General features: G+C 37.8%; 1 protein-coding gene across 3 annotated transcripts in view; it reads right to left on the bottom strand.

Moving 5' to 3' along the window:
• The window catches only part of LOC107743670 (aryl-hydrocarbon-interacting protein-like 1), a 32,052-nt gene extending 25,930 nt beyond the window's left edge, over positions 1-6,122 (bottom strand). Inside the window, exons 1-2 of one of the 3 annotated variants that reach the window (XM_016557037.1) lie at positions 6,052-6,122; positions 4,260-4,358 (exon numbers count right to left, since the gene is read on the bottom strand). The gene's annotated coding sequence lies outside the window, so the exon portion shown is untranslated. Of the gene's footprint in view, positions 1-4,259; positions 4,359-4,463; positions 4,765-5,294 lie in introns of those variants that run through there. The other 2 variants (XM_016557034.1, XM_016557036.1) reach the window with 2 other exon arrangements.
• Between the last annotated feature and the right edge of the window lie 2,904 nt (positions 6,123-9,026).

The following is a 9,026-nucleotide window of genomic DNA, read 5'->3' as shown; positions in this document are numbered from 1 at the left end:
GGGGGGGGGGGGTCACAACTGGCCGGCATGAATGGAGCATACTTCTACAACACGAAAATCGCAGGCATGTGAACTGCAATGACTGCCACATGCTGCAGGGTACTGCCTTGAAAAAAAATAGGAAAGTTTGGAACTTGGAGGTAATTGTGCTTTCTTTAGCTCATTTTTCTGAAATGCAAATTGCAGCACTGAAGAATGCAGAACATCTGTCCAGAATTAAAAACAAGGCTTCAGCTTCTTCTCGTTATTTTGTGAAACACAGCTTATGGCACAGCCTAAGACCCATTTAAACCCTGTTCTGTGAACTTGATGAATCAGGTTCAGTTAAAAAAGAAAAGAAAAAAAAAAAAAAAGAGTGAGATATATAATTGTTTAAGGAGCGCTACAGCCCTGCTGCTTGTAAGCGTGTGCGCATGAGTACATAGCTTTAGCAAGCTGGTAAACCATGAATAAGCAGTAACTCAAATGAAGCTTCTTTCATAATGTTGGTTGTTGTAATGACAAAGCATCGCCTGTTCTACCCCACCCCACCCGCCGAAGTCTGAATCATAGCTCGCAATGTTAGCGGCGATCAGAGCGGCAGCTGCCTCTCCCAGCACAGCAAAGGAAGCAAAAGCTTTGATTTGACTGAATCATGCTTTTAATACTGTGCCATGGGTAAATCAGACTTAATGAGAATGTCTCAGTTCAATTCATGTAAAACAATGAAAAATCTACACTAGGATGATTCCGCAACATGGCGAATGACTCAGCCAAAATTACTTACTGACTGAGTGCAACTGATTTGCCGAGAGTATGTAGTAATGCGACTGAAAATGACACAAAGCTATATAGATATATACACACATTACCATTTAATAGTTTGGGGTTAGTGAGATGTTTATGAAAAATCTCGTTATGCTCACCAAGGCTGCACACATTTGATCAAACATACAGTAAAAACAATGACACTGAAATATTACCATTTCAATAATATATTTTGAAATGTAATTTATTCCTGTGATGGCAAAGCTTCATTTTCAGCAGTCATAATTATAGTCTTCAGTGGTCATTCAGAAATTAATCTAATATGCTGATTTGTAGCTCCAGAAACATTACTTACAGCTGGTTAATATTTTTGAGCAAACATTTGTTTCGTAACATTATAAATGTCTTTACGGTCACGTGTGGTCAATTTAATGCATCCTTGCTATATTAAGTATTAATTTCTTTCAAAATTAAAAAAAATTAAAAAAAACTTACTGACCCCAAACTTCAGAGCTATATATTACAAAGTTAATATGTTTTATATTTCAGTTAAATAGCTAAAATATATATATGTGTGAAACCTATAGTCCGTCTAGTGCTTACCTAAGGACTAATTATTTCCTTAGGAAACACTGATGGAATTATATTCAACAGGTTCATTCCCGCAGCATGCCCTCCCGCCGTCTCTCACCCTTTCCATTGTGCTTTTTGCAGTTCTTTCCATTGGTCAAGTGTCTGTGCCATGCATTCTTGGGATGCCTGGTACATATGGTATAAATTCCATTCTGTCTGCAGAGGCCCTCCATGCTGTCTGAGATGTTCTGGACTGACTCCACCCTCCCACAGAGCTGGGCCAGCTCACACTCTGTACTGCTGAGGTGAACTAGCTTGTCTGCCTTAAAAGAGAGAAAGAGACAGAGAAATAGCCCACAAGTGAAGTCAACAGGTTTTAAACAAACCCGTTTTTCCCTGTATAGAATGAATGAGCTCATTATTTAGAGTTCGGGGCATCGTATGTGTGCGCCGCCTTGTATGTCGAGGACAGAAATTCAATGAAGAACAATAGCACAAAACCCCAAACTGGGTCACTTACATGGCGGTGTAGAGCACAAAGCCTGCAGCCCATTTAATCAAAGGGAGATTATACAGGTCCCTCAGGGTAGACAGCAGAATCAAACTCACTCTAGAAGTCTACAAGTCTCTGACAGTGCCGAATCATCGTAGCGAAAAGGTATTGCAAGGAATCTAACTGCGTAACGTTACTCTGGATGAAAATGTGGACAGAAGCTCTGCAGGCTCACTTCCTGAAACCTCGTGGCATAAACCGCCTGAGCGTCCAGCATTTGGTCCCACAGGACTGCGGGGCTGCACAGACGGGAAGCTCCGCTGTCCTTGAGACAACAGCAGACCTTCTTCTGAGATCCTCCCCTCCCACACTCAAGACAACTACAGCCACCTGCCAAACAGGCAAATCACTGTCACAACCGATCTTCATCTGCAAAAAAACCCCACTCACAGTCTGTGCGGCACGATACCGCACCAATTACAGAGGCAATGGTGGAATGTATGCCAAGACTCCAGAAAAACCACTTAAAAACTCTCAAATCTCCACAAATGAGAGTGTAAAAAAATCTAAATGTCAAAGAGGCCTGCAGAACAGTGAAAATGTGTAACGCTAAGGGTGTGGTTCCAAAACTCTCCGTGATATGACATTTCTCCTCGTATGCCCACGAATGCAGTTGTCGGAGTTCCATGCTATGGTTTGTTCGTCCACACAGATCTATTCATGAAATTTCATGAGGGCCAACGTTAAACAGGAAGCAAAAATATGAACTCAGAAAAGTTCAACGTTTTACAAAGGCCTCACAGTAAAGCCAATTAATGTCAAAAACTAAACAGAGGAAGCATTTGAACAGCAGATACCTTGAATAGCAATCACACATCCTCCTTAGTGATTTCTCCATTCAGTGCACGGACTGTCCAGTGAGTTTCAAACTCCTCTGTTATATTTCGTTATCTTTCCAGCCATGCTTGAATGAAGAATAAACTCATTTAGCAGCGAACGCAAGTGCAAGACCAGACAATGGGTTCACAAAACAAACATTTCCCAGCAAAAAACCTCCCGCATTCCCGCCTTTAGCTGCACAGACACATGAATCAGGAAATAAGAGTTGCTCTTACTGAATTCATAGCTTTGAAAAGACTGCAAGAAAATTAGACCTGTACACATAGATCTGAGATGTCCAACCTTTCTACGGATAGTGATTACCCTGGGCAGGAGAACAGATGTTCCTTTTTCCATAAACTGCACTGTGCTGCTTCTTTAATGAGCTACTTCAATCTGAACTTGCTTATTTAAAAGTGTACACAAATGACATGTACGTCATTTTACAGCCCTTAATTTATTCAGACATATTGACTTTATTCAGGGTAGACACCATTTAATTTTTCACAAATGAAAACAAGGCTGCAAGAGAAAAATGTATAGGCTGTTCTGTTTTAAGGTCGTACGTCAAGTTCATAACACATTTTCCACAGTTTGTCAAGAGACAAACAATGTTGCATCAGCTGAATGATCAAGACTGAGCTACAGAACAACGCATTAAACGGACCTCCGTATAGTCTTCGTTTTCACTCAGGAAATATTAAATATGGCACCTACCCTAATATCTATATCTACCCTAAATAAGGTGCGTAGACAGAACATATGACCACCTACACTTCTGAAATTTGAATAGAAACATTCATTCTGAATAATTCATTTTTAAGTTAATGATAAAATACAGATTTATAAAAAAAAATAAGAAAGCCTAACTCAATTTTTTTATGTAGTTTCAGTGCATTTAATCTAATTTATTAGAAACCTGACACAAATATGCATATCATATTCAGTCAGGTGACAATTTTTTGCTTGTCTTATTGTAAATCAATAAGATTTCATAATCAGCTCTCAGTTCATAAGAAATATAAAATCAAGGAAAAAGATATTCTTAAACTAACATTAAAAAGCTAAATCAGGTAATAATAAGGTGTAGATTAAAGTAACTAATAAAGGAAAATCTGGTTTTAACAGGTCATAACCTCAGTCATTAGCTTAATTCTGGTAAGGCTGATAGGTAACGATATGGTACGTCATGGCTTAAAATTTTTCTTACTTGGAACAATTACTGGAGCAAGGAAATCCATTAAAACGGTTGCATAAACATGAGTTAGGGATGTTTGTCAACACTTGATTGCTTAATCCCATCCACAAATTAAATGGCAAAAGACATCTGGTGATATGATGGAACTGATTTGGAAAATACCTTGTTTGCTTTTTCATTTGATATTTAATGACCAGAATGACATTTCACAAAAACTTTTCTCAACCTCTGAACAGTTCTTTACATTTTATCAAATATCATCTTTTCAGCTTCTACAATTTTATTACAAATGATATCTGATATCAGTTCTGACACATCACCCTCACCACCGGTAAAAGTCAGCTCTAACATTCATATTTCATAACTTACCTTCAGCAGTCAGACGTCATTCAGACGTAAGAAGAAATCCATTTAATGACATACTGTTGATATTGGTATGAAACGGAGGTCTTCACTCCAGATGTTAGGCTGTGTGTGAAAAGAGAAAAGTGAGATAAAGCAGACACACACACATACAAAAAGGAAACAAGTAACCTAAAGGAAAAAAAGAGGCAAACTCGTATAGTATCGCACCATACAGGGTGGGGTCTTGAGGAATTTGCCATGCTCTCGCCTCATAGGAATCAGTGACGATGTATACGCGTTGTGTCATGGCCAAATCCATGTTTTACATCCAACTACCCAAATTAAAATTTTTGATCTTGGCCATCTGTTGTATAGCACAATCTCCTGTTGCTCCTGTTATTCGTATTTTAAACAGACCTAGACTACAAATCTCCGTGTATTAGGCTTTATCTTAAAGTGACAGTTCACTCAAAAAAAAAAATCTGTCCTTTACTAACACTCGTGTTTTTACAAACCTGTATAACTTTCTATCTTCTGTAAAAACAAGAAAATGTGAGGCGGAATAGGAGGGCCAGTCACCATTCACTTTGATTGGATCTTTTTTTATATTTAGTGAAAGTGAATGGGGACTACAGCTGTGTAATATCGCTTTCTATACAAGCCATGTAGGTTTAAAACATCATGAAGGTGGGTAAATGATGACTAAATATTCATTTTAGGTTAATTATCCCTTTAAGGCCTATTCCTTGTCGTCTTACGAAAGTTAAAAATGAGCATAAATATAGGCTAATGCAACTAAGAAAAACAAGCAAGCAAACTAGAAAAAAATACGTCAGGCGATATAAGTTTCATATACTGTAAATGAAAGCAGTGTAACGCCCAATGTTATATCAGTAGCCCGTGTTAATACAGTGTTAATTCTCAGCGCTTCAGTCGGACATATTTAAATTTACTGGACTTAACAAATAGCGTCAACTCGATATTGGTGCGATATTATGTTTTTCGACAAACACCTTTGAGCGAAAACTTCTGAATGAGGAATGTCCAACGCCTACTTACGTTACTTCACTGGTAGAATTCTCGATTTCTCTCGTCGATCGATTCGTATGTCACGCTGGTAAGCGGTTCGACTCCCAGATACCACATAAAATTGGCGTAACATCCTTTATTTTTGCAATGGCTTTTTTCCTCATACTGCCTACATACTACTGTCTACTAGCGGACGGCTCACGCCCTGTACGGCTCAACTCTGAACCGAGCGCTCTAGCGATCTATTTCAATGGAATGTAACAGATTCCATTCGTTCTGAAGTGGGTTCACACACTTCCGAAAAGTTAGAACTAATGTTGCAACGGTCATCGAACGATTCGACTCCGTTGTGTAACCGAACGCTTCCTGGATTTAACGCACGCGTATCAAATCCTCGCGAAAACCGTTAAAAGCCTTACGATTCAATTCAGTCGCAGTTCTGGCGCACAAGGCAGCGCACATACGACATTTAAAAGTGGTTGGCTCATTGGAAACTCAAGTTCGATTCTGACCTGGGTCATGTCCCGATCCCATTTCTTGCTCACTTTTAATGTATTGCACTACTCTAAATATCGAAGAATTTAATATAAGCTCTGCTACAATTGAGGTAATTCGTCCTTTTGCTGAAAGCCACACCTTAACCTCAAATCACTCCTGACATCAAAGAGCTAAAGCGCGACTCAGCTAAAATATCTAATCCTAACCTGCTCAAGACAACTCAACAGAGTGTTACAGAAATCATTAACAATATAATCACTCAACTTCAACACGACACCATTAGTCTTACGTCCTAAATTTCACAATCTAGCCCACATATCGCTGCGTCTTGAGTCTCCGCTTCAACTCCCCTCATACCGGCTTCTCTCCTCCCGATCAGCTGGCAGCGCAGTGACGCCAAGAGCAACAGCTGACCAATCAAACACTAACGTCAAAGAACAGAAGGAACGCCCACTTATGACCGATCATGAATGTCAGGCCTGCACACCAATGCCATGCTCTTGAGTCAGACGGGTGTAAAGCACACTGTCCAATGACGCGATCTCTCTCCGACTGGCGTTTCACGACTCTTCTAAAGAGCAAATGACTGAGCACCTCTGTAAGAAGGACTGGATAACTGTTTTCAGACTCCTATTAAATCTTACTTCACTTTGATACAATTCAGACTCGTGCGTAATGTCTTTAAAATTTCCAAAGACGCTGTTTTACTCTTGTTTTTGAGACATAACTCAAGCTGTGACCAAATGCTTTTTAGTAGGTCTATATTAATGTCCACATTATTTTCTGTCTTGTTAAAGCCACACTCAGTAATTTTTCCTCATTAAAAGGGTTTTACAATAAAAATATATTTAAAAAGATGTACATTCACATATGAAGCCGTATCTGTAGCTTTATAAAAGCTGTTTTAGTTTACATGAGGGTCTGCTTCTGGTGGCTGCCATGTTGAGGTCACATGACTAGCGAATGTCCCCTTTATTTCTCCCTATTATCGGATATTTGTGGAATTATTTAACATGGCTCAATGCCAATTTCTACAATGGTATTAATAACTAGAATTAATCAGAATGAATTCAAGTTACACGGAACTGATGACAGGAGTCAGGTGAAAAACTCAGTAAGGAAAAATGCTGCATTTAGTTTTCTATAAAAATGATTCCTGAGGTTTCTGGTGAAATTTAAAGCTGACTGCCATTTGGCTATTGCTCATTTTGTGGACGGAAACCTTAATTGGTGGCTTGCTGAATCTAGAGGGATTTTTGAACAAAAATGCAAATTCCTGCCACTGACTGAGAGAAAACCATAGAAAAATACAGGCTTTTATTCTACAATCAGAATTTTAGACCTTGCCATCCTTTGTTTTTGGCTACAAAAATAGGCCAAATGGAGGAAAAACAAGCAACATTGTGTTGTATGGAATTCAGGAGGAGGATAATTGGTATTATTACTTAGCATTATTGTAGACATGGGTTTCAGAAACCCAAAACCATCATAAATAACTTCACTGTATCCTTAGTAAATAATCACAGCAAGTAAACTTAAATGCTTGCGTGTGTGTAACCCAAAAAAAATGTTGGTTCCTCATGTGCAGCAACTCAAGACTTTAAATGCCATTCCATTCATGATTCTTGTACTGCACAGTCAGGTCAAACAAATACTAATAAGTGCATGCATTTTATCATATAGATCATAACTGAGGGTTTCAAGAGTGGGTCTTTTCCCACATGACTACAGTCCAACTGCCACAGTTCCACTGTTATAAGGGCAGCGTCTCATTTCATTCCACATTCCCACACCACTAACTCTGGGATCAAGTCCGGCAGATCATTTTACTTAAAATTAATTGAACAAATTAATATATATATACATACTTTTAAAAAAATGATTAACTGAACTCCGGAAGCTATAATTTTAGAGGTCACCTAATAGAGTTTTAGTAAAAGTAGGAAATACCTAGTGAAGTTAATGCGTTCAGATCTGATTGGAGACTGCTTGGTTAGATATTGTGTTGGAGGTGGTGACATAAACACCTTGACACAGCGGTTTCCTGTCCTGTTCCCACATGGTTAACATTTCCTGAAAATCTATTGATTATGTAAACAAAGAGTTAGCAGCTTTGGGAGAAAGGTCATTACAACACAGTCACAATATTCCAAATGTAAATGTCATACAAATTTGCTTTATCTCCACAAGTGCTACCTCTGAGACATTCTACATCCTGTTACTTAAGAGACTGCAGACATTAAGTATATCTGGTGTAAGTCCTGGAGGGCACTTTCTCTGCTTGATCCTGATTAGGTCAAATACACTAATACGAGCTCCGGCCCGCTGTCTGGGCGTGTTCCTATCTATTAGACACATCACAGTGTTAAGGGACTTAAAACAAACCTCTTCAATTTAGTTATTAAATGTCACCTAGTTTGTCCCCATGTGACAACATAAACGCAATTTGGGAACATGTTCTGTTAGGTTTATGGTTAATGTTGCATTAATATACCTGGCGCACAGAACCGGTCTCTCCTAGGACACATTAATCCAGCTCTTAAATGGATTCCAGGAATCTATCGGCCCACTCCCAGGCAAGTGCCTTCCTGCATGAGTACAGCAATACACGTCCATGATGAGAACATATTATGTAAATGATCTCCTCTTGAAGAGGATCCTGTTTCTCTCAGTGAGGCATCCTTTCTTAATATATAATATCAATTTATAAAATGCAATTTAATAATAGAAATGTGGCATTACTTTTCCCTTGAAAATGTCTTATGTCTATGGTAATTGTGCATTGATCATCTTTTCACAGTTCAATAACAGTAACAATTAAAAAAATAATAATAATAATAATAGATTGCTTTTATCAGGTATCTTTGTAGAGCAATTTTATTCCCTGTCCTGTTGTAATAGTACCCATCAGTACGCTAACACTGTACTTTTTATTTATATAAAAAAATTATTTTATAAAATATATTATAAAATTATTTATATTAAAAACATTTTTAAATATTTTTAAAAGTAAAAAAATTACAATAATATATATACATAATATAAAAATTAAATATGTAACATTTTAAATTATACTAAATTAAAAGTTGAATTAAATTGATTTAAAAAACTATAATACACACATTAAAACATAATATTTTTTAAAGGGGTCATATGATGCAATTTCAAATTTTCCTTTCTCTTTGGAGTGTTACAAGCTGTTCATGCATAGATAAGATCCCTAAAGTTGCAAAGACTAAAGTCTCAAACCCAAAGAGATATTCT

Source organism: Sinocyclocheilus rhinocerous, unplaced genomic scaffold, assembly GCF_001515625.1.
Source record: "Sinocyclocheilus rhinocerous isolate Xijiao unplaced genomic scaffold, SAMN03320098_v1.1 scaffold166, whole genome shotgun sequence".
NCBI lineage: Eukaryota > Metazoa > Chordata > Actinopteri > Cypriniformes > Cyprinidae > Sinocyclocheilus > Sinocyclocheilus rhinocerous.
Note: the sequence above shows the minus strand (reverse complement) of the source record. Positions and strands in the feature narration are given on the sequence as shown.